Below are 22,469 nucleotides of genomic sequence, written 5' to 3' on the forward strand. Positions count from 1 at the left end.
TCAGGTCCAAGCTTCGTCCTGAAAAGATAATTCTGATTGCAGAAACTCCCTCCGTCCAGCAGGAAGCGCCAGCACCCTCTGCCGGGGTCAGGTCGCCACGGAGGCCTCACGTGATCCGGCCGTCTCTGCGCAGGAGTGTGGTCTTGCGGAGATTTGCCCTACGTACTTAGCGTCATGACGTAGTACGTAGGGGCTGGCTAGCCGCCATCTTGCTTCTTTTTCTCTCTCGCTCGCTCGCTCCCTCTCGGGAAGCTGCGAAAGTGCTTTGGCGGTTTGTCCATCCGCAGCTTCGGCTTTTCCAGTCCGGTGGCCCTTCCGGCCACCCCTTTAACCCCAGCTTTCCCTCCCCCTTCTTTCGATCAGAGATCGGCGGAGACCCTAGAAGTGCGCAAACTTGACACTCACCCTGACCGGTAAGGAAAGCGAGGGTGTGGGGGCCGCGATTAAAGAGGGCCCCGTCGGGAACGGCCAGCGTGCGGCCTGGGGCGTGGGAGCGCACCCAGACCTTGGCGCCCGCAGGCTAGGGGGCAGCGTGGAGAGGGCCTTGGGTCCGGGCATCTCCCTTCTCTTTGGTTACCATCATCTCTGTGTCTGGGGAAGTCGGCCTCCAGCTTGGGGAGCGGGAAACCGGAGTCAGACCCGCCCCATGTGGTCTGCAGCGGGAGTTCTGGACCGGTCTGTCTTGCTACCGCCCAGACCCCAGTCCTGGCCCTGCGAAGGGATTACGCATGTTGCCGGGTAAGCGAAGGGGTTTTCCGTCTTCCTGGACTGGCGGACGTGCAAGTCTTTTTTTTTTTTTTTTTTTTTTTTTTTTTAAGTGTGGGGTATGTGTTCCCCCAAACAACTGAAGGACTCAGCCGGGGCCTTCACTCTCTATCTCTTCCTGTGTAGTGAGGGTGGGACTTGCAATGAGCAGTGTATAGGAGGGTCTGGATTAAAGACCTGATGAGATGAGAGGCTCTTCGGGGAATCAAGACCAACCCTACTTCCGCTAGGGAAGTGCTGCCCAACTCCAGAGGAGGATTTGGGTAGTCTTTTCACACTCTAGGCCGCTCCATCCTCTAACTTGCGTGGTAAATCTCGGTAGCTCCCTGTCTTTGAGATAGCGTTGGTATTGGTGGTGTTAGGGCAAAGGCCCCGTTTTAGGACTGAAGAAAAGGGCATGGGGCCAGTGGAGACGTTGATAGAGGCTTCCTTCCTTTGCATGAGATGAATACCTTTAATTTAAAGGGATGTATGTGTGTTTTGACATTATTTGGCATCTTTTGAGGGTCTGACATGCCTGATCTTTGCTGGCTTATAAAGCTACCCGGATTTCCGCATTGGCTGGTCTTCAGCCTGGGTTCATATTCATACCTCGTTAGAGTACTTAGAATTGTACAGTAGGCGGCTCTGCTGTAAGATTTTCATTTGGAATGCACCAGAAGAATCGGAGGATTTTTGATTGTTGAGTACTTAATAGCTTACCCTGCAAATAAAAATAATACGGTGATATTAAGCACCTACCAAGCCTAACCCCAGCATTTTTCAAAACTAGGTTTCACCTCCCATATTGGTAATTAAGATGCTGCTTTGACTGGAGCCATTTTTAGGTGTGTGTCACAGATGCACTGCAGCATCTTTTCTGGCTCACCCCAAATGCATTGATCCTCTAAAAAATTAGGAATAGATTGAATTTGAATTTTGTCTTTAGCATGTAGTCAAATAGTATTTCTCTCCTTTTCTGTGAATGGATTTTCAGAATATAGCCTTTTTAAGTGATTTTGTTTGCTCTGCTTAGCTTATGTGTGGCTGTTCTCCATTAGGTGACCCTTTGCTATACACTGAGCACAGTAATAAGCCCTTTTCATACATATTTTTTTTAAATCCCCGCAACAGACCTTTGAGGGAAATGGTAATTTTGATCATCCCCATTTTACAGATGAGGAAATGAAATCTGAGAGAGTAGTCTGACCAAGGTCACTTAGCGGTTATTGGTAGTATTATGTAGGTTCAATTCCATACTGTCTGAACCCAAAGGGGATGCTCTATACCTTCAACCTGCCTTGTAAATTATAAACTGTAGTAACTAAATAAGATAAAGCATTATTAACTGGTAGTTTTTCTTTAGCTTGACTAGTTTATGAACATGGTTGCATGCTAAGGTTAAAGTGTTGCAAGTTGTAAAAATGGATTATATCCACTTTGGAGGTGGGGTAGAGGCTAATTTTTTTGCGTCCCTTTCTATTTGAGTGCTTAGAGATAACTTAAAACTAACTCTACCATGTCATAGATACAATTTCTAAATTTGAGCATCTGACATATTATTGGTAGAATACTCCCTCATCTGTAAAATGGTGATGATAATAGAACTTTCCTCAAAGGCTTATTATAGGAGTAAAAAAAGATAATGGATAATATATGTAAAGGACTTCTTACTATGCTTAGTACATCGTAAAAGGTCAACTAATAACGGGGGGAGAATGGTAGGATATTAGTAGAAGAAAATACTCTCTTCCAAGCAATAAATAATCTGTATATTCTCAGGGTGATGTGTATATTTCTTTAGGTATATAAGAAAATTTCACCTCCCCTTATCCCTCATATATCTATTTATATGCAGGATTTTGCTTCTTAGCCATTTCTTTATGCTCTACAGTAAATATCCTTGGGATGAGTATCTTGTTCATAGCTGAAAATGCAGAAGTTCTGGCTCATTCCAGTCCCCTGTCTTCTTCTTACCCCCACTCCACACTCTTTACTGATAAAATGTCTTTGAAGATTATATTATATCCCTGTCTCCCTCCAAGTGTCACCCCTAAACACTGCTTCAGTTTGTTGAATCAGGTAACTTGTGTTTTGGATGCTATTTATGTCATATTTATAAATGACAAGGATTGATGATTGGTGAAATGTTACATAAGTTAGTACAGAATTGTATTCTTACAGTGAAGGAGATAAAAAAGTTGTATCTGAGTTATGACATACTTTTACTTCGGTAAAGCGTGATTTTGTCACCTTATGAATAGGACAACACAATGAAAGCTTATCTCAGTCTATGTTAATTGTTGCTTACAAGTCTAAGAGTTACTATGTTAGTTTTCTCAGTCACAACATTTTAAATTCCTGGCTAATCTCATTGATGCATCAGCCAGAACACCTTTGTGGATAAATGTGTTCTATAGAGAGAGGGTAACTTTAGTAAATTTTCTATTTAAGAGACAGACCTAACTCTGTTGCCCTGGCTGACCTCTAACTCCTGGGCTCAAGAGATTCTCCTGCCTCAGCCTCTCAAGTAGCTGGGACTAGAAGTGCCTACCATTGCTCCCAGCATTGCCAGTTACACTTCTAGTCCTTATTTTCCTCCAAGTTATCAGAAAGCATGTTTTGGGGCCTGTGACTACATGCCAGCAAATCCAGTCAAACAAGGGCTGTTACTTAGTTTCAACAGGAAATTTTTGTCTGATTGGCAGACATGATTGGCTGATATCTAAGAGTCTGAACAAAAGATTGCAATGAAATTATTACGTGAAATATAGTCAGTGTGATATACTCACCCCTGTGTGGTGCTGCTATGTCCTCAACATTAAGGGAAGATGGGATATCATTTGTGGAGCACGTCTGGTATTAAAAAAACTACTGGATATTATGTATGTAGCATACTACATAGCAATACATAGTACCTAGTAATTTTTCTATTTTCTGTGTTCTGATATTAGTTTGTTTTCCTCTACTAGACTGTTTCCATGTCCTCATCACCTTGTATGGTGGTTGGCGTATACCTAGAGTTTATATGTTATTGAATGAATGAGGGTCAGAAACACAAAAGAATAGACCCACAAGATTAACTGATAAATATCTTATTGGAGTGAAAGGAAATGCTGTCAGGTTTTTTCTTTTACCTCTAAGAATAGTATCACAAGTAACCTTCAAAGAGTTTGTGTTAAATAGCATGCATTGTGAGATTTATTTACATCTGATTTTTAAAATTTTTAGCTTATTCAACAAAGATTAAATATTCTTTTAATTTTGTAAGGCCCAGTGAATCAGAGCAATATGGCATTTGGTCCACTCCCAAGGTGTTCACAGCCTTGAGGATTAATGTTAAAAGTTATCTTGTAATCTTTGGATTCATGCTAGAAGATTAAAAAAGTGTATTAAGAAGGTAAGGGAAATTTGGTGCAGAAAATTACTGATAGTACAGATTGAGTGCCTAGTTGATTATAAGTGAAACAGTGATGGCTAAGAAAAATCAAGAATAATTGTGATTATTATTTCTTGAGCACTTACTATGCCATGTACTAAACTATTTTGTGAATGATCTATTTAAATCCATACTGCAGAAAGCCAAAAAGGAAGAGATTTAAGTAATTTGCTCAAAGTTACTTAGCTTCTAAGTGGTAGAAATGGCATTTGAATTATTGATCCAGAGCCTGAGTGCCTAACTCAACTACATGGGTTTCCTAGTGGCCGGTATTTTCCAAACTTAAATCATTCACAGTTTCTGCTTCGTCTCAAACCACCTGCCTGTTACTTAATATTTTTCTTCAACTCAATTTGCTGTCTTTTAATTGAATGAATTTAAAAGAAATTTTTTTTGCTTTTTTAGATGGAGTCTCACTCTGTTGCCTAGGCTGGAGTGCAGTGACGCTGTCTTGGCTCACCGCAACCTCTCCCTTCCGGTTTCAAGTGATTCTCCTACCTCAGCTTCCTGAATAGCTGGGATTACAGGCGCCCGCCACCACGGCTGGCTAATTTTTGTATTTTTAGTAGAGATGGGGTTTCACCATGTTGTCGGGCTCATCTCGAACTCCTGACCTCGTGATCCGCCCACCTCGGCCTCCCAAAGTGCTGGGATTACAGGCATGAGCCCCCGCATCTGGCCGTTTAAAAGAAAATTTTTATGATTATTTGGCGTTAGCATCCCCCCAATGTATTTTAAAATAAACATGATTTTACATAATTTTCTATGGATCACTTAAAATCATCCAATATACTACCAGTCTTTGTATTCCACCCTTTGGGACATTACTGCTATAAGAAATGAATACTGGATAGGATCAGGCCACAGTTACAGTTAATGAAGGTCAAAAGCCTAGAATGGAATAGATTGATAAAATAGGAAATGGCAGCATTACAGGAATAGAGATATGAATTAGAGTCTTAACTACATACTTGAGACAACCACTTTCACGATAAACTGCAAAGGAGTAGGTTTATTTAGATAGAGAAATGTAATAGGATGTCTAGGACAGTCTGTGGCAAGGGAAAAACAAGACAAAATAAGGAAGCCACTATAGAAATCGGGGCAGAAGAGAATAATCTAAAAACAGGATTATTAGAGCTAAATGTAGCAGAGTTCAGAAAAATATGTGACACGTAGTCTTTGGATTTGGCTGTGAGATCCTTGGTGACCTTAAAATAATCTAGGTCAAGTTACAAAGGTGAAAGGTTAAAGGAGTAGGAGGAAAAATTTCTTGATTTTTAGATATATTGAATACTCAAAGTGGACTCTGGACTAATTGTTTTAAACAATTGTTTTAAACCTAGGTTTAGTCCTTTTTGTCACTTTGTGCCAGCTGTTAATTTTGGGGCAAGTTAACCTGGCTTAAGTTTTAAATATGTTGATTTATGATATAAGGATAATATCCATTTCCCCTATCTCAGAAGACTGTACTATATTTCTATATATCTTCTGAATTTAATATTCTTTAATATTACACAATATCAAGACATGAGTCTGGACCATATTTAAAGCAGAAAAGAGAACCATGAAAAGGGAAAATTAAAGATAAAGGGAGGATAGGTTCCCTATGAGGTTGGAAGATCCCTTCTGAATAAATCTTGAGTGTGAAGGATAAGAGATGGATGCACGTATGTGGTTGGAGAATGGGTATCCAAGTTAATAATTCATTTTTTTCTTCCCTGTTTGCCAGTGAACAATCTGAAGGTACAGGGCTGCTATATATGGTTGTGCAGCTTGTGTACTGCCCAACGACGCTGGACTGAAGGAAGCAACAAGTCAGCCTGTGTTCTGCTTACAGAGTCCTGTGCCCTAGCTTAGGCCTCCCAGAGGAAACTGCGCCTCCACTTCTCCTCTCTCCGAGGCGTCGGCTCCTTGCCAAAAGTTTCTGTATTTCCCCAGAAGGATGTATTTTTCCTAGTTACATAAAGGCCCTATGGAGACCAATGGATACTCTGAAAGACTCCTTAAGGAGACATTTTAAGGATACATTTAGAACAACATCAAAAACAATTGGGAAATTGGAGAAATGGTCACTAAGGAGCAAAAAACTTTGAACTTTTTGCTAAGATGGGTTAGGTGGTTGGGCAAGCACAGAATTCTAATTTACCCAGTGTGCTTTAAAAATGTGTATTGTAGGCCGGGCGCGGTGGCTCAAGCCTGTAATCCCAGCACTTTGGGAGGCCGAGACGGGCGGATCACAAGGTCAGGAGATCGAGACTATCCTGGTTAACACGGTGAAACCCCGTCTCTACTAAAAAAAAAAATACAAAAAACTAGCCGGGCGAGGTGGCAGGCGCCTGTAGTCCCAGCTACTCGGGAGGCTGAGCCAGGAGAATGGCGTAAACCCGGGAGGCGGAGCTTGCAGTGAGCTGAGATCTGGCCACTGCACTCCAGCCTGGGCAACAGAGCTAGACTCCGTCTCAAAAAAAAAAAAAAAGTGTATTGTAGTTTATTAAATATTTTTATTAACCAGGAAACTATATTAAATATCATAGTTTATCGAATTTCAAAGAGGAGCGATAAGAGTAAAACAATACTTAACACAATTTAATCTTACCCAAAAACTTTGTAATTTGGGGGTTTAAATTAAAATTTAGATTTTTGGTCATGTGGCAAGTAGTTTGATATATAAGTAACTTTTTAATGTTAGGTTTTACAATTAAAGCTATATAAATTTTATGGCTCTTAATTGAAGAAGCACAATAGGGAAGGTACACAGTTACTTCTGAAGGTTAGGAAAATGGAACAGAGGAATTTTATTTTGAAACCAGAAAGAGGACATTGAAAACAAAGGAGGCTTTAGACAGGTGAATTTTAAGTTTATATTTAGAAATTTGATTTGTGGTGTACAGTTCTGTAAGTTTTAGTACATACGGATTTTTGTAGTCCCCACCACAACTAGGATACAGAATGTGGAAAGATAAAACGTCTCCCAACTGTAGAACTAGAGTCTTCTGGCATTTGGGAGACAGGGAAATTCTCTTGAAGCAATAGCTATTAAAGGGGGATGGAAAAAGCCAAGAATGGCCTACGCATGCTGATTGGTTTTCTGATCAGACAGAAAAAATATTTTGATTATACTGTTATATTTATGACAAACTTGAACATAGAAAGAATGAAAGTAGGAGAAAGAAAAAGGAGTTGGATGTGGTGGCATGTGCCTGTAGGCTCAGCTACTTGGAAGGCTGAGGTGAAAGGATCTCTTGAGCCCGGGAGTTTTGGAGGGTAGCACACTGTGTGCTACATATGGATTGAGTGTCTGCACTAAATTCAGCATCAATAGGGTGTCCTGGGAGTAGGGGACTAACAGGTTGCCTGAGGAGGGGTGAACTGGTCCAGGTTGGCAACAGAGCAGATTAAAACTCCCATGCTGAGCAATAGTGGGATAGCCACTGCACTCCAGCCTGGACAACATTTAAGGTGACCCTGTTTCTTATTAAAAGCAAGGCGGTAGGGACATTTTTATTTATTTATTTATTTATTTATTTATTTATTTATTTATTGTAAGACAGAGTCTCTCTCTGTCGCCCAGGCTGGAGTGCAGTGGCACAATCTCGGCTCACTGCAAGCTCTGCCTCCCGGGTTTTAGCAATTCTCCTGCCTCAGCCTCCTGAGTAGCTGGGATTACAGGTGTGTACGAGCATGCCTGGCTACTTTTTGTATTTTTAGTAGAGATGGGGTTTCACCGTGTTGGCCAGGCTGGTCCCGAACTCCTGACCTCAAATGATCCACCTGCTTCGCTATCCCAAAGTGCTGGGATTACAGGCATGAGCCCCCGTGCCTGGCCGGGCTGGGGAATTTTAAAAAATAAAATAAAATAAAATAATAAGGGAAGGAAGGAGAGAAAGAAGGAAGGAAATAGGTTTACATGTTTTAAGATTGGATATTTCCGTGGTAGAAGAAGAGAGCCAATGATATGGAGGGATGTTAACCAATTCTCTACAGTTAATAAATTTAAAATTAATATTCTGACTTTTAAAGGCAACCCTTTGGTCATCCGAAAGATTAACTGTAATTCATGATGCTAGATGAGCATCTTGGAGCAAATACTTCTCTTTCAATCCCATAACATTCAACATACTTTGGCCTTGCAAAAAATAAAGTTCAGTTAACTGGGTGGGGTGGCATGTGCCTGTAGTCCTAGCTCCTCAGGAGGGTGAGGTAGGAGGATCACTTGAGCTCAAGTTCAGGGTTGCAGTGATTGGCACTGCTGCACTCCAGCATGGGTGATAGAGTAAAACTCTTGAAAAGAAAAATAATACATAAAGGTTGACTAAGAAACTATCTGTGCTTTGGGCCTGAAGCGATGGCTCACCCTGTAATCCCAGCACTTTGGGAGGCCAAGGTGTGTGGATTACTTGAGGTCAGGAATTTGGGACCAGCCTGGCCAACGTGGTGAAACCCCATCTCTACTAAAAATACAAAAATTAGCCAGTTATGGTGGCAGGCGTCTGTAACCCCAGCTACTCAGGAGGCTGAGGCGGGAGAATTGCTTGAACCTGGGAGGCAGAGATCCTGCCACTGCACTCTAGCCTGGGCAACAGAGCAAGACTCTGTCTCAAAAAAAAAGAGAAGAAATTATCTGTGCTTGGGTTTTTCTTTTTAATATATTAGTTTTGCAAATATTGATTACCACTAAATAAGCTTTTGTTATGGGCTTTACAGTATTCTAAGAGCTTTATACACACTTTGTTAATTAAGTCTTGTAGTAGTGTTGGAGTAGATATTATAGCCCACCCAGGTAAGGAAGTAAAAATTTGTTGAGATTAATTTGCCGGTGGTCACCTAGCTACTAAATATTAGAGCTAGAATTTAAACAAAAACAGTTTTAAGAGCAATAGTTGTGTAATTTTAACAATTTTAAAATACGTAAGTTGTTAAAAAGAATGCCCTGGCAATCACCTCATTAAGTAATCGGTAGACAGACAGCTGTAATTTTTAAGGACAGCAGTTTTTAGTACAGAAAATTTGATACCTACATTTCTGTTCTGATTGTTAAGGCTTTATCCTGCTCCGGAAACTTAATTCACATGTTTCAGGTTCCAGGAACAGTCTGAGCCCTTCCACTATCCTAATTAGAACTCCAACAGATTTATTTATATTACACTTTGTTTTTTTAAAAATGACCATTTTGGATGTTTTTGCTGAACTGCTATTTGTAGTAAAAGAATTCAACATATGGTGGTATTCTTAGCTTTACTATTATAGTGGCGAATGTACTCTTAAAATATTTGACCTTAGAATTGCTAGTTCATTTTAACTACTAGAAATGGAAGAGACCTTATAAGTGGCCAATTCAACTTCTTACTCAAAGCAAGAATTATCTTTATAATATTTCTGACAGGTAGTTCTGGTGAGGGCTCTTCCTAGGTTGTACACAGCCACCTTCTGACTGTATTCTCTAATGGAGAAGAGAGCAAGCTCTGCTATCTCTTTTTATTAGAGATACCTCATGGCCCACACAACCTCATCTAAATCTAATTACCTCCCCAAGGCCCCATCTCCAAATATCAGCCCAGGGGATTTAGGGCTTCAACATACGAATGTCAGGGGGCACCCATCAGTCCATCAGCACCCCTGCCTGGTTTACGATTTATAGAGCATTGGTTCTTATGCCTTTTGGTTTTTTTTGTTTTGTTTTTTTTTTTGCAGGGTCCCTCCCTGCCTCCCAGGTGCAAGGGATTCTCCTGCCTCAGCCTCCCTAGTAGCTGAGACTGCAGGTGCATGCCACCACCCCCAGCTAATTTTTGTATTTTTAGTAGAGATGGAATTTTGCCATGTTGGCCAGGCTGGTCCTGAAGTCCTGACCTCAAGTGATCCACCTGCCTTGGCCTCCCAGAGTGCTAGGATTACAGACATGAGCCACCACAGCTGGCCTGATTGTTTTGTTTTTTACAAGTTACAAAAATAATACAAAGAATTCCCATATTCCTTCATTCAGATTCCCCACTTGTTAATATTTTACCATATTTACCTTATTTTCTATATAGTATGCACATAGGCACACACACACACCCTGTGTGCTTGGTTTTTAATGTCTGCTGTCTAAACCCTGTCATCACCAGAAACCTTAATTAAATTTATTTCACAAGCTCTTATTATTACTTGTACTACAAGATGACATTTCTAGCAACAAATCGATACATTTGGAGCGTGTGTGTGTGTGTGTGTGTGTGTGTGTGTGTGTTGTTTTGTTTTGACAAGGTCTCACTCTGTTACCCAAGCTAGAGTGCAGTGGTGCAATCATTGGCTCACTGTAGCCTCAACCTCCCAGGCTCAAGCGATCCTCCTGCTTCAATCTCCTGAGTAGCTGGGACCACAGGCATGTGCCTCCACATCCGGCTGTTTTTCTGATAGAAACAAGGTATCTCCATGTTGCTCAGGCTGGTCTCAAACTCCAGTGCTCAAGCCATCCTCCCAACTCTGCCTCCCAGAGTGCTGGGATTACAAGCATGAGCCACCATGCCCCACCAATACATTTGTTAATAGAGATGTTGCTGTGTTTTGTTGCTATTGTGTTTTATCTTTGGTATCTTATTCTGTATTGTAATGCAGTACGTTTGATAATGAAAACATGAATCATTTAGGGTCTCTTAAGTGACTTTTATTGTTTTATATTTCAGTTTGTTAATTTCTTTTTTTTTTTTTTTGAGACGGAGTCTTACTCACCCAGGCTGGAGTGCAGTGGCTCAATATCGGCTCACTGCAACCTTTGCCTCCGAGATTCATGTCATTCTCCTGCCTCAGCCTCCCGAGTAGCTGGGACTACAGGCACCCGCCACCACGCCCGGCTAATTTTTTTTGTATTTTTAATAGAGACAGGGTTTCATCATGTTAGCCAGGATGGTCTTGATCTTCTGACCTCGTGATCCGCCCACCTCAGCCTCTCAAAGTGCTGGGATTACAGGCATGAGCCACCACATCCGGCTTGTTAATTTCTTAAAATGAAAGTTCAATCCTGATTTTTTAAATAATGAGATTGTGTTGGGCACTGGCTTTGAAGTCAGCCTGGATTTAATCTTGACTCTACCACTTTCCAGCTCTGTATGTTTTGAGCAAATTACTTTACTTCGCTAAGATTGCTTCTTCATTGGTAATATTCAGTGATTTAGGCTTTAAGCCCTTCTTAGTCCTAATCTGGTATTTATTTTTATTTTTATTTATTTATTTTGAGACAGGGTCTTACCCTGTTGCCGAGGCAGTAATACACTGGCACAGTCATGGTTCACTGTGGCCTCAACCTCCTAGTCTCAAGCCTTCTGCCTCAGTCTCCTGAGCATCTGGGACTACAGGCATGTGCCACCAGGCCTGGCTAACTTTTATTTTTTGTAGAGATGAGGCCACCTGTTGCCCAGGTTGGAGTTGAACTCCTGGACTCAAGTGATCCTCCCACCTTCGCCTTTCAAAGTGCTGGGGTTACAGATGTAAGCCACTGCACCTGGCCCTAATCTGGTATTTTTATGTTATACTATGTCTTTAGAGCTCAGATTTTGGTGGGGCTGTGGGGGGATACAAGGTCTCCCTCTGTCACCCAGGCTGGAGTGCAGTGGCATAATCATGGCTCAATGTAACCTCAACCTCCTAGGCTCCAGTGATCCTCCCATTTTGGCCTGCTGAGTACCTGGGACTACAGGCAGGAGCCACCATACCCGGCTAATTTTTCTTTTTTCTTTATCTTTTTAGTCTTGCTGTGTTGCCCAAGCTGGTCTTGAACTCCTGAGCTCAAGCCATCTTTCTGCCTCTGCTTCCAAAAGTTCTGGAATTACAGGCGTGAGCCACTATGCCCTGCCAATAATTACTATTTTATTGCTAGAGCTTTTAGTCAACCTTACTGAAATCACCAGTCCTTTCTGCTCTCCTCATTATCTTCTGACTTCCTCTCTTAGTCCATTCATGCTGCTGTAACAAAATGCCTGGGACTAGTTAACTTATAAATAACAGAAATTAATTTCTGTTGGTACTGGAGGCTGGAAAGTCCAAGATCAAGGTACCGACAGGCAGGATCTCGGCCTCCAAGATGGCACCTTGTTCATGTCCTCAGGTTACAGAAGTGCATAGCTGGTTCCCCTCCAGCCCTTTCATAAGGCATACATCACATCCATGAGGGCAGAGCCCACATGGCCTAATCACCTCCTAAAGACCCCACATCTTAATAGTGTTGCATTGGGGGTTAAGTTTCAACATGAAATTTGGAAGAAACATAGGCATTGAAACCATTTTCTTTCACTGTCTGGATTAGACTTCAGTAAAACATTACTCCAGAAATTCTGGCAGTATCTTCATCCACCTTGCTTTTCTTTACTAGTTTACTAATTACTGTAATCTCTGATTCAGTCCAGCTGCTTTTGTGCTTTCTACCACTCCCGACTCCCTAGATGTCCTACTGGACATTGAAGAGAATCATAACTGTACAAACTTGGGAATACTGTATACCCCTGCTCCCCAGCTTCTACTAGGCTTTCTTTTTTTCTGTTTTTGAAGGGGAGACTGGGTCTTGCTTTGTTGCCCAACAGTTGCGATCATCGCTCACTGCAGCCTTGAACTCCTGGGTTCAAATGGCCCTTCCGCCTCAGCCTCCTGAGTAGCTGGGACTGGGACTATAGACGTACTCTACCATACCCGGCCAATTGTTCATTTTGCGTAGAGACCAAGATCTCTCACTAAGTTGCACAGGCTGATCTGGAACTCCTGGGCTCAAGCATTCCTCCCTCCTTGGCCTCCCAAAATGCTGGGATTATAGGCGTGAGCCATGACACTCAGCCCTACTAGGCTTTCAGTGCTTCTTGCCAATGTCTTGGCTTTCACATTCTCCCATTTGCTTTTCAAACTTTTTCCAGCCTCCTCAAATTTCTAAACTCTACCTCCACTCAGTGGATGGGGAAAGCGTGTCTCTTGTTCATCTGTTCCTAGCAGTGTGTGATATATGGTAGACCCTGGGTAAATATTTGTATGATTGAATAGTGGAACTAATCATTTTGAGTTTGAAGTTCCGACAAGAAATGTAAGTGATGTTTTGTAGACCATTAAAACTGTGTATCCAAAGATTGTAGCTTGAAGGAAAGTTTTGGGAATTGTGTTTACTGAAAATATTTGAAGCAGTGAAGAGCAGATGAAATGGCCAAAGGAGAAAGCACTTATTAATAGAAAAGGGAGAGATGGGCTGGGCACGGTGGCTTATGCCTGTAATCTCAGCACTTTAGGATTACTACTCAGGAGGCCGAGGCAGGTGGATCACTTGAGGTTTGGAGTTCTAGACCAGCCTGGCCAACATGGTGAAACCCTGTCTCTACTGAAAATACAAAAATTAGCCGGGCCTGGTGGCAGACACCTGTAATCCCAGCTACTCTGGCAGCTGAGGCAGGAGAATCGCTTGAACCCAGGAGGCAGAGGTTTCAGTAAGCCAAGATCATGCCACTGCAGTCCAGCCTGGGCGACAAAGTGAGACTCAAAAACAGACAAAAAAGAAAAGGGAGCGATGGCAAGAAGAGACAGAAAAAAAGTTAATGAAGTTGAAAGCTGTCATAGTCATGGAAACCAGAGAAAATGGTTTACACAGAAGCTATTTACCTTTTATATTTATATGTGATACTTGACTATTATCAATTGGTTAATACACATTATTTCTTGATTTACAAATGTTCTGTAAAACACTTTTAGAGTATACTTCTCTGGAAATTGTTGTAATTCATTTTTAATGTTAACTACTTAAGTCTGGGGGGCATTGTATTTTCCAGGGGAACTGAACTCATCATGAGAATAATGAGGAAAGAATAGTAAACAGAGCTTGGATATTTAGAAACCCATTGTGTCCAGAAAGAAAGTTATGTCATTTAATTGAATTTAGCACATAGCAATTTGCTGAAGTATGGGGGTTATTTTTCCAAATATACTAAATTTTCAGTATTACTTAAAATTAAAGTTTTCTTTATTAAAACTAGAATCTTATAGTTTTGAGTACCAAAGGAATTTGAGAGACCATAGCTAATCTCTTTAACAAATGTGGAAACCACTTAGATTTTTTCCTCCAGATTTTCTCTCTCTCTTTTTTTTAATTTAAATTTTTTTATTTTTAGAGACGAAATCTTGCCGTGTCACCCAGGCATGAGTGGACTGGTGCAATCACAGCTCACTGCAGCCTTGAACTTCTGCTCAGGCTATCCTCCCACCTCAGCCTCTTAAGTAACTTGGACTATGGGTGTGCGCCACCATGCCTGGCTACTTTTTAGTTGTTTTGTTAGAGACAATCTCACTATGTTGCCCAGGTTATCTCCACAGAGTTTCAATCTATGATAACTATCCTTTCATGAAAAACATCCTTTTGTTATCACTGTTAAGTGTCATTCTTTGATTTTAAAAGGTTAATGTAAATATTATAATAAACCGTTGCCTTCCAAATTTCTTTTAGACCTTTTGGAAACAGTCTGCTTTAAAAGCCCTGGCTTCCTTTTTTTTCCTCCTAAACTTCTTCTTTCATTTCAGTACTTTTTGTTCTTCCCCACAAAAACAAAACTGTTACAAGGTAATATTTGCTGTTCAAAATATGGAAAATGCAGATGCACATGTCTTGTTTTGTTTTGTTTTTTTGAGACAGGGTCTCACTCTCTTGGCCCAAGGTAGGGTGCAGTGGCGCCATCATGGCTCACTGAAGCCTTCCTGTGCTTCAGCAGTCCTCCCACCTCAGCCTCCTGAGTAGCTGTGACTACAGGTGTGCACCACCATACCCAGCTAATTTATTTATTTTTGTAGAGACAGGATCTCACTACCAGTTCAGTCTGGTCTTGAACTCCTAGGCTCAAGTGATCCTCCTGACTTGGCCTCCCAAAGTGCTGGGATTACAGTCATGAGCTACTGTGTGAACAGGGCTCACTACAGCTTTGACCTCCTGGACTCAAAGCAGTCCTCCCTGCCTCGGCCTCCTGAATAGCTGGGACTACAGGTGCCCACCACAACGCCCTGTTAATTTTTGTATTTTTTGTAGAAACAGAGTTTTGTCATATTGCCCAGGCTGGTCTCAAACTCCTGAGCTCAAGTGATCTGCATGCCTTGGCCTCCCAAAGTGCTGGCATTACAGATGTGAGCCACCACTCCCAGCTGAGGTGTACTTGTTTTGATACATCTAATTACAATGAAAAATGCTAGTTTCTTACCAGCATTGCTCAGTTGGTCATAGACCCTTGAATTTAAAAGATGATTTTCTCTTCCCTAAACAGAGAAAGAAAGGTGTGTTATTCAGAAGGTTTTGTTTTTACAGGCTGATCCTCTGCCCTTAATGATTGAGAGTTTTTGATACATGGCAAGTAGGACAGTAATATAAAAAGTATTAACATTATAAAAGTAATAAAAAAGCTTTTCAAAATTAAAATTGATGTAGGTAGAGGATATACTTCTTTTGATATCCTCTGTAACTGTGTGGATGGGTTTTGAAATCAGAGCTGGCAAGCTGAAGACGAATGCTACTGAGCTTGCTGTTTCAAGGGTTTTGGGATTACTAATTATGTAAATTGTACCATTTTGTTACTTAAATGTGGTTATGCTGAGTGCATCTGTGCCTACTCAGCAATTGAGATTTTTTTTTACTAGCTTTTTCCTTCAGTGGGTTTTCTTGGCCTTAAAACCTTTTTTGTTTTTTGTTGCAAATGAGAGATGGGGTCTTGCTGGTATTGCCCAGGCTGGACTTGACTCTTGGACTCAAGTAATCATCCCACCCCGCCTTCTCAGTAGTTGGGACTCCAGGCATGTACCACCACACCCAGCTTTTTTTGTGGCATTTGGAATAAACTCAAGGATAACACTTCTAATCCAAGGCTCTGCAAAATGTGACTTTTGCCTACTCTGATTTCGTCTCCTGCCTGTCTCCCTGAGGCATGATCAGTGAATGTTCATGTAAATGTGTTTGTAGGCTGGGCATGGTGGTTCACCCCTGTAATCCCAGCACTTTGGGAGGCTGAGGCACGTGAATCACCTGAGGTCAGGAGTTCAAGACCAGCCTAGCCGACATGACAAAACCCCATCTCTACTAAAAATACAAAAATTAGCCAGGCATCGTGGCACATGCCTGTAGTCCCAGCTACTTGAGAGGCAGGAGAATCGCTTGAACCCAGGAGGCGGAGGTTGCTGTGAGCCAGTATCACGCCACTGCACTCCAGCCTGAGCAACAGAGATTCCATCTCAAAAAAAAAAGAAAAAAGAAAAGAAACTGCCAAATTGTTTTTCAAAGTGATTGTGCTATTTTCATTTCCAGTTCTTCCATATTCTTGCCAAAACCTCATATAATCATTCTATAATTTTAGCAATTGTATTGATTGTGTGGAGGTATTTTATTTTGGTTTAAATTTGCATTTCCCAAATACAAATGATGCTGAGTGTATTAGTTTGTTCTCACATTGCCAAAGACATACCCAAGACTGGGTAATTTATAAAGTTAAGAGGTTTAATTGACTCACAGTTCCACATGGCTGGGGAGGCCTCACAATCATGGCAGAAGGAGAAGCAAAGCCAGGCCTTACATGGAAACTTCCCTTTATGAAACCATCAGATCTCTTTAGAATTATTCACTATCACAAGAACAGCATGGGAAAAACCCACCCCCATGATTCAGTTACCTTCCACCGGGTCCCTCCCATGACGTGGGAATTGTGGGAGCTACAATTCAAGATGAGATTTGGTTGGGGACACAGCCAAACCATATCACTGAGTATATTCATATGCTTACCTGCCATTTGTATATTTCTGGTGAAGTGTCTCTTCAAATCTCCTGCCTCTTTTTAAAAACTGGGTTGGTTGTTGTAAGAGTTTTGTATATATTCTTGGTAAAAGTTCTTTCTCAGATTTATGATTTGACAGTTTTTTTTCCAGACTCTAGCTTGTCCTTTATTTCTCAACAGTATCTTTCAAAAAGCAAAAGTCCAGTTTATAAATTTCATTTTTTATAGATTTTGCTTTTGGTGTTAATAGCTAAGAAGTCCTTATCTAACCCAGTGTCACAAAGATTTTCTCCTGTATTTTCTCTGGAAGTTTTACAGTTTCAAGTTTTACATTTTGTCTATGGTTCATTTTTGAGTTGAGTTTCATATATGGTGTGAGCTGTGAATCAGTGTTTTTTAATATTATGTGCATGTAATTGCTCCAGTATCATTTTTGGGAAGACTGTCCTTTATCCACTGAATTTCTTTGCATTTGTCAAAAATCAAATGCTTATATGTATATATATTTCTAGACTCTGTTCTGCTCCACTGATCTATTTGTCTTATTTTTACACCAGTACCACACTGTCTTCATTGCTGTGCCTTAAGTCTTGAAAGCAAGTACTATTCACCTTTCAATTTCATTCTTTTCAAAGCTGGCGGGGTGGGAGTGGGGGTGGGGGCGGTGGTGCTATTCTAGAGGCAGACCATTTCTTTATACATTTTAGAATCAGCCTGACAACTTTTTTCCTCCAATAAATTTCTTCTGAGGTTTTGTTTGGGATTGCTTTGAATTTGTAGATAAATTTGAAAATAATTGACATCTTAATATTGAGTCTTGTGATCCATGAACATGGCATATGTTCTTATGCCATGTTTATGTAGCTTTTTAAATAATGTTTTGTAGTATTCAGTGTGTAGGTCTTACATATCTTTTGTCAGATGTATCCCTAAGTATTTTTTTTCTTTTCTTTTTTCTTTTTCTTTTTTTTTTTTTTTTTTTTTTTTTTTTTTTTTTTTTGAGGCAGAGTTTCGCTCTTGTCGCCCAGGCTGGAGTGCAATGGCATGATCTCTGTTCACCGCAACCTCTGCCTCCCAGGTTCAAGCGATTCTCCTGCCTCAGCTTCCTGAGCAGCTGGGATTACAGGCACGCTGCACCACGCCTGGCTAATTTTTGTATTTTTAGTAGAGACAGGGTTTCTCCATGTTGGTCAGGCTGGTTTCGAACTCCCAACCTCAGGTGATCCACCTGCCTCGGCCTCCCAAAGTGCTGGAATTACAGGCATAAGCCACCGCACCTGACCGTGTTTCATTTTTTATTGCTATTACAAATGGCACTATATATAATTTCTGTTTCTAATTGTTTAGTACTGAATACAAATACAATTGAATTTTGTGTGTTGATCTTATATGCTCTTGTAAGCTCCCATCTAGTAGGTTTTTTAAAGATACCATCAGGTTTTCTATATATGTGATCATACAATGCTAACTATTAAAGACAATTTTACTTTATCCCTTCCAATTTGATTTTTTTGTTGTTGTTTCCTATTTTGCTGGCTGGAACTTGTAGTATAGTGTTGAACAGAAGTGTTAAGAGAGTAGATATCCTTGCCTCATTTCTCTTCATTGAAAGGAACAGAAGGGCAAGCATATTCAAACTTTTGACTGTTCCCTTCTATTCCTGTTTATTGAGGATTTTTGTTTTGTTTCTGTTTTTCAAATAAGGACTGGGTTGGTTTTTGTCAGATGCTTTTTCTGCATCCACATCATGCACTACATAATGATGTTTCAGTCAACAGTGGGCCGCATATATGACAGTGGCCTCATAAGATTATGGTACCACATTTTACTATACACTTTCTATGTTTAGACATGTTTCGATATACAAATATTTTACCTTTTGTTACCGTTGCCTACAATATTCAGTATAGTAACATGCTGTTCTGGTTTGAAGTCTAGGAGCAATAGGCTATACCATATAGCCTCGGTGTTTAGTAGGCTATGCCACCTACATTTGTAAGTACACACTATGATCACACTGGTGAAAAGTAGAGCCAGGGTTTCACCATTTTGGCTAGACTGGTCTCGACTTTAAGTGATCCATCCATCTCAGCCTCCCAGAGTGCTGGGATTACAGACATGAGCCACCTTGCCCAGCCAATTTTGTCTTTATTTTTGAAAGATGTTTTGTTGCATGTAGAATTCTGTTTTTATTTTTTCATTCAGTACTTTAAGCATGTAGCTCTACTGCTTGCACCTTTTCCCATGAGGATTCTGCTGTTACTCAGTTTCTCTATATGTAAAGTAACTATTTTCTCTTGTTACTTTTAAGATTTTCTCTTTATCATTGGTTTTGAATACTTTGATTATGATAGGCTTTGGTGTGGGTTCTTCATACTTCTTAGAATTGGGCTTTGTTGAGTCTCTTGGGTCTGGGTTTGCAGTTTTCATCAAATTTGTACCATTTTAGCCATTATTTTTTCAGCTTGTCAAGCCCCTCTATGTGTAACACCAGTTACACATAGATTAGGCTGTTGGAAGTTGTCTTAAGGTTCACTTAAGGTCCTTTTTTTTTTTTTAAGCTTTTTTCACTTTATCTTTCCCATTGGATAGCTTCTATTGATGGCTTCAGATTCACTGTTTTTTTCCTTTGTGTGTGTGTGTGTTTAATGTTTAATTTGGAAAGGGGAGTTTTCTTTTTCATAAAGGATTGCAACCTGTAGTATTCTTACCTTTGGCAGTGTCTAATAATGCTAGTAATACCAATTGGTGAATTTTTTTCTCTACGTTTTGATGTCTTTTATGTCTATTTGTATTCAATCTTTAGCTTGTCGAACATATAGAATACAGTTATAAAGTAGCTTTTTCTTAGACAAGGTGACATAAGAAAAATAACTTAACATTCTTGTCCACTAATTCTAACATCAATAGTCAAGACTGGGTTGGTTTCACTTGCTTGATTCCCCCCACCCCAACCCCACTTGATTCTGGGATTCAGTTAAGTTACTGGGAAACTGTTTGATCTTTTCAAGTGTGGCTTTAAGGTTTGTTAGACAAGCCAGATGGGGTGGCACATGCCTGTAATCCCACCTACTGGGAAGAACCGAGTTGGGAGGATCACTTCAGACCAGCTTGGGCAATGTAGTGAGATCCCATCTCATTTATTTAACATAAAAAGAAGAAAAGATTTGTTAGACAAGATCAGAGCAGTATTTACATTAGGGTAATTTTCACCCACTGCTGGAGGCAAGGCTTTGCTCAGTACTTTACCTGGGCTGGGTGCAGTGGCTCACGTCTGTAATCCCAGCACTTTGGGAGGCTGAGGACGGTGGATCACCTGAAGTCAGGAGTTCGAGACCACCCTGGCCAACATGGTGAAATCCCATCTCTACTAAAAATACAAAAATTAGCCGGGCGTGGTGGCAGACGCCTGTAGTCCCAACTACTTGGGCGGCAGAAGCAGGAGGATCACTTGAACCCAGAAGGCAGAGGTTGCAGTGAGCTGAGATCGCACTACTGTACTTAAGTAGCCGGGGCAACAGAGTGAGACTGTCTCCAAAAAAAGAACAACTCTACCTAATGCCTGGTGAAGCATGTCATGTCATCTTTTTAGTCTTGTTTGTGAAACAGGTACTATTCCCAGCCCTTTATGAACTTTAGGCACTGTTCCCCTCTGATCCTCTCAGGTCTTTCTTTACTGGCTTGTTAACAATATTAATTCTTCCAGTCTGTGAATGTGGGCGATCTTTACATTTATTTGGGTCTTCGATTTCTTGTATCAATTGTAGTTTTCAGTGTACAGGTATTTTGCTCCCTTGGTTAGATTTACTCCTAAGTACTTTCTTCTTTTTGATGCTCTAGGAAATGGAATCGTTTTCTTGATTTCCTTTTCAGCTAGGTTGTTATTGGTGAAAAGAAATGCAACTGATTTTTGTATGTTGATTTTGTATCCTGTTGCTTTACTGAGTTCATTTATTAGTTTCAACAGTTTTTGTGAAATTTTAGAGTTTTCTACTTAAAAGATCATGTCATCTGCAAACAGGGACAGTTTTACTTTCTTTCTGATTTGTGATGCCTTTTATTCCTTTTTTTGGTCTGATTGTTGTTGCTAGTCCTTCCAACGCTGTGTTGAATGGAAATGGTAAAAGTGGACATTCTAACTGTGTACTAGATCGCAGGAAAAAGCCTTCAGGTTTCTCCCATTGGTTATGATGTTAGCTGTGGGATTTTTATAAATGACCTTTATTATGTTGAGGAATTTTCTTCTGTACCTATTTTGTTGAGAGTTTTTATTGTGAAAGGATGTTAAACTTTGTCACACGGTTTTCTGCATTTATTGAGATGATCATTTGGTTTTTACTTTTCATTCTGTTAAACTGTGGTATATCACATCGATTTGCATATGTTAAACCAGTCTTGCATTCTAGGGATAAATCAAACTTGGTCCTGGTATTTAATTGGTTTAACATGTTATTGAGAAGGATTGGTATTGTCTTTAAGTAGGGAAGTTAAGGTTCATTTTATGATTCTTTTAAGCTTGAGTGTTCTGTGATGGCTAGAGTTAAATCGGATATTCTATAACCCTGTGGTTAAATTGTGTATTACTACTTTGTTTTCCTTTGTAAGAATATGGAAAAGCTGAACTTGGCATTTTATTTTGATTTTTGTTTAGTTGTAACATTGGACATTTTAATACGCTTGCTCACTAATATTTCTCTAGTGAATTGTCTGTTCATAGCTTTACTCTTTGGGCTTCTTTGATTTGTTGAGTTCTTATAGCATATTTACATTTTGTCAAGTGTTGATTATTTTCTACACTGACCATCAATTTAATTTTTTTTTCTTTTTTTTCTTTTTTTTTTTTTTTTTTTTTGGAGACGGAGTCTCGCTCTGTCACCCAGGCTGGAGTGCTGTGGCCGGATCTCAGCTCACTGCAAGCTCCGCCTCCCGGGTCTACGCCATTCTCCTGCCTCAGCCTCCCGAGTAGCTGGGACTACAGGCGCCCACCACCTCGCCCGGCTAGTTTTTTGTATTTTTTTTAGTAGAGACGGGGTTTCACTGTGTTAGCCAGGATGGTCTCGATCTCCTGACCTCGTGATCCGCCCATCTCGGCCTCCCAAAGTGCTGGGATTACAGGCTTGAGCCACCGCGCCCGGCCTTTTTCTTTTTTTCTTTTGTTTTGAGGGGGGAGACAGAGTCTTGCTCTGTTGCCCAGGCTGGAGTGCAGTGGCGCGATCTCTGTTCACTGCAAGCTCCGCCTCCCAGGTTCAAACCATTCTCCTGCCTCAGCCTCCCGAGTAGCTGGGACTACAGGCACCCGCCACCATGCTTGGCTAATTTTTTGTATTTTTAGTAGAGACGGGGTTTCACCGTGTTAGCCAGGATGGTCTTGATCTCCTGACCTCACGATCTGCCCGTCTTGGCCTCTCAAAGTGCTGGGATTACAGGCATGAGCCACCGCTCCGAGCCCAATTTGATTTTTTAACCATTATTTTTCTCTTATGCTGGACAGAATGTTTAGTAGGCTTGCTTCTTAAAGTTTTGCTATGAAATAGATGCCT

The 22,469-nt window shown here is 40.7% G+C and overlaps 1 protein-coding gene across 12 annotated transcripts in view; it reads left to right on the forward strand.

Moving 5' to 3' along the window:
• Positions 1–202: 202 nt before the first annotated feature.
• The window catches only part of LOC105484407 (proline rich coiled-coil 2C), a 106,477-nt gene continuing 84,210 nt past the window's right edge, over positions 203–22,469 (forward strand). For 6 of the 12 annotated variants that reach the window (XM_011745946.2, XM_011745954.2, XM_011745951.2 and 3 more), the window contains exon 1: positions 239–413. The gene's annotated coding sequence lies outside the window, so the exon portion shown is untranslated. Of the gene's footprint in view, positions 414–22,469 lie in introns of all 12 variants that reach the window. The other 6 variants (XM_011745953.2, XM_011745947.2, XM_071075628.1 and 3 more) reach the window with 3 other exon arrangements.

Source organism: Macaca nemestrina, chromosome 1 (assembly GCF_043159975.1).
Source record: "Macaca nemestrina isolate mMacNem1 chromosome 1, mMacNem.hap1, whole genome shotgun sequence".
Taxonomy (NCBI): Eukaryota; Metazoa; Chordata; class Mammalia; order Primates; family Cercopithecidae; genus Macaca; species Macaca nemestrina.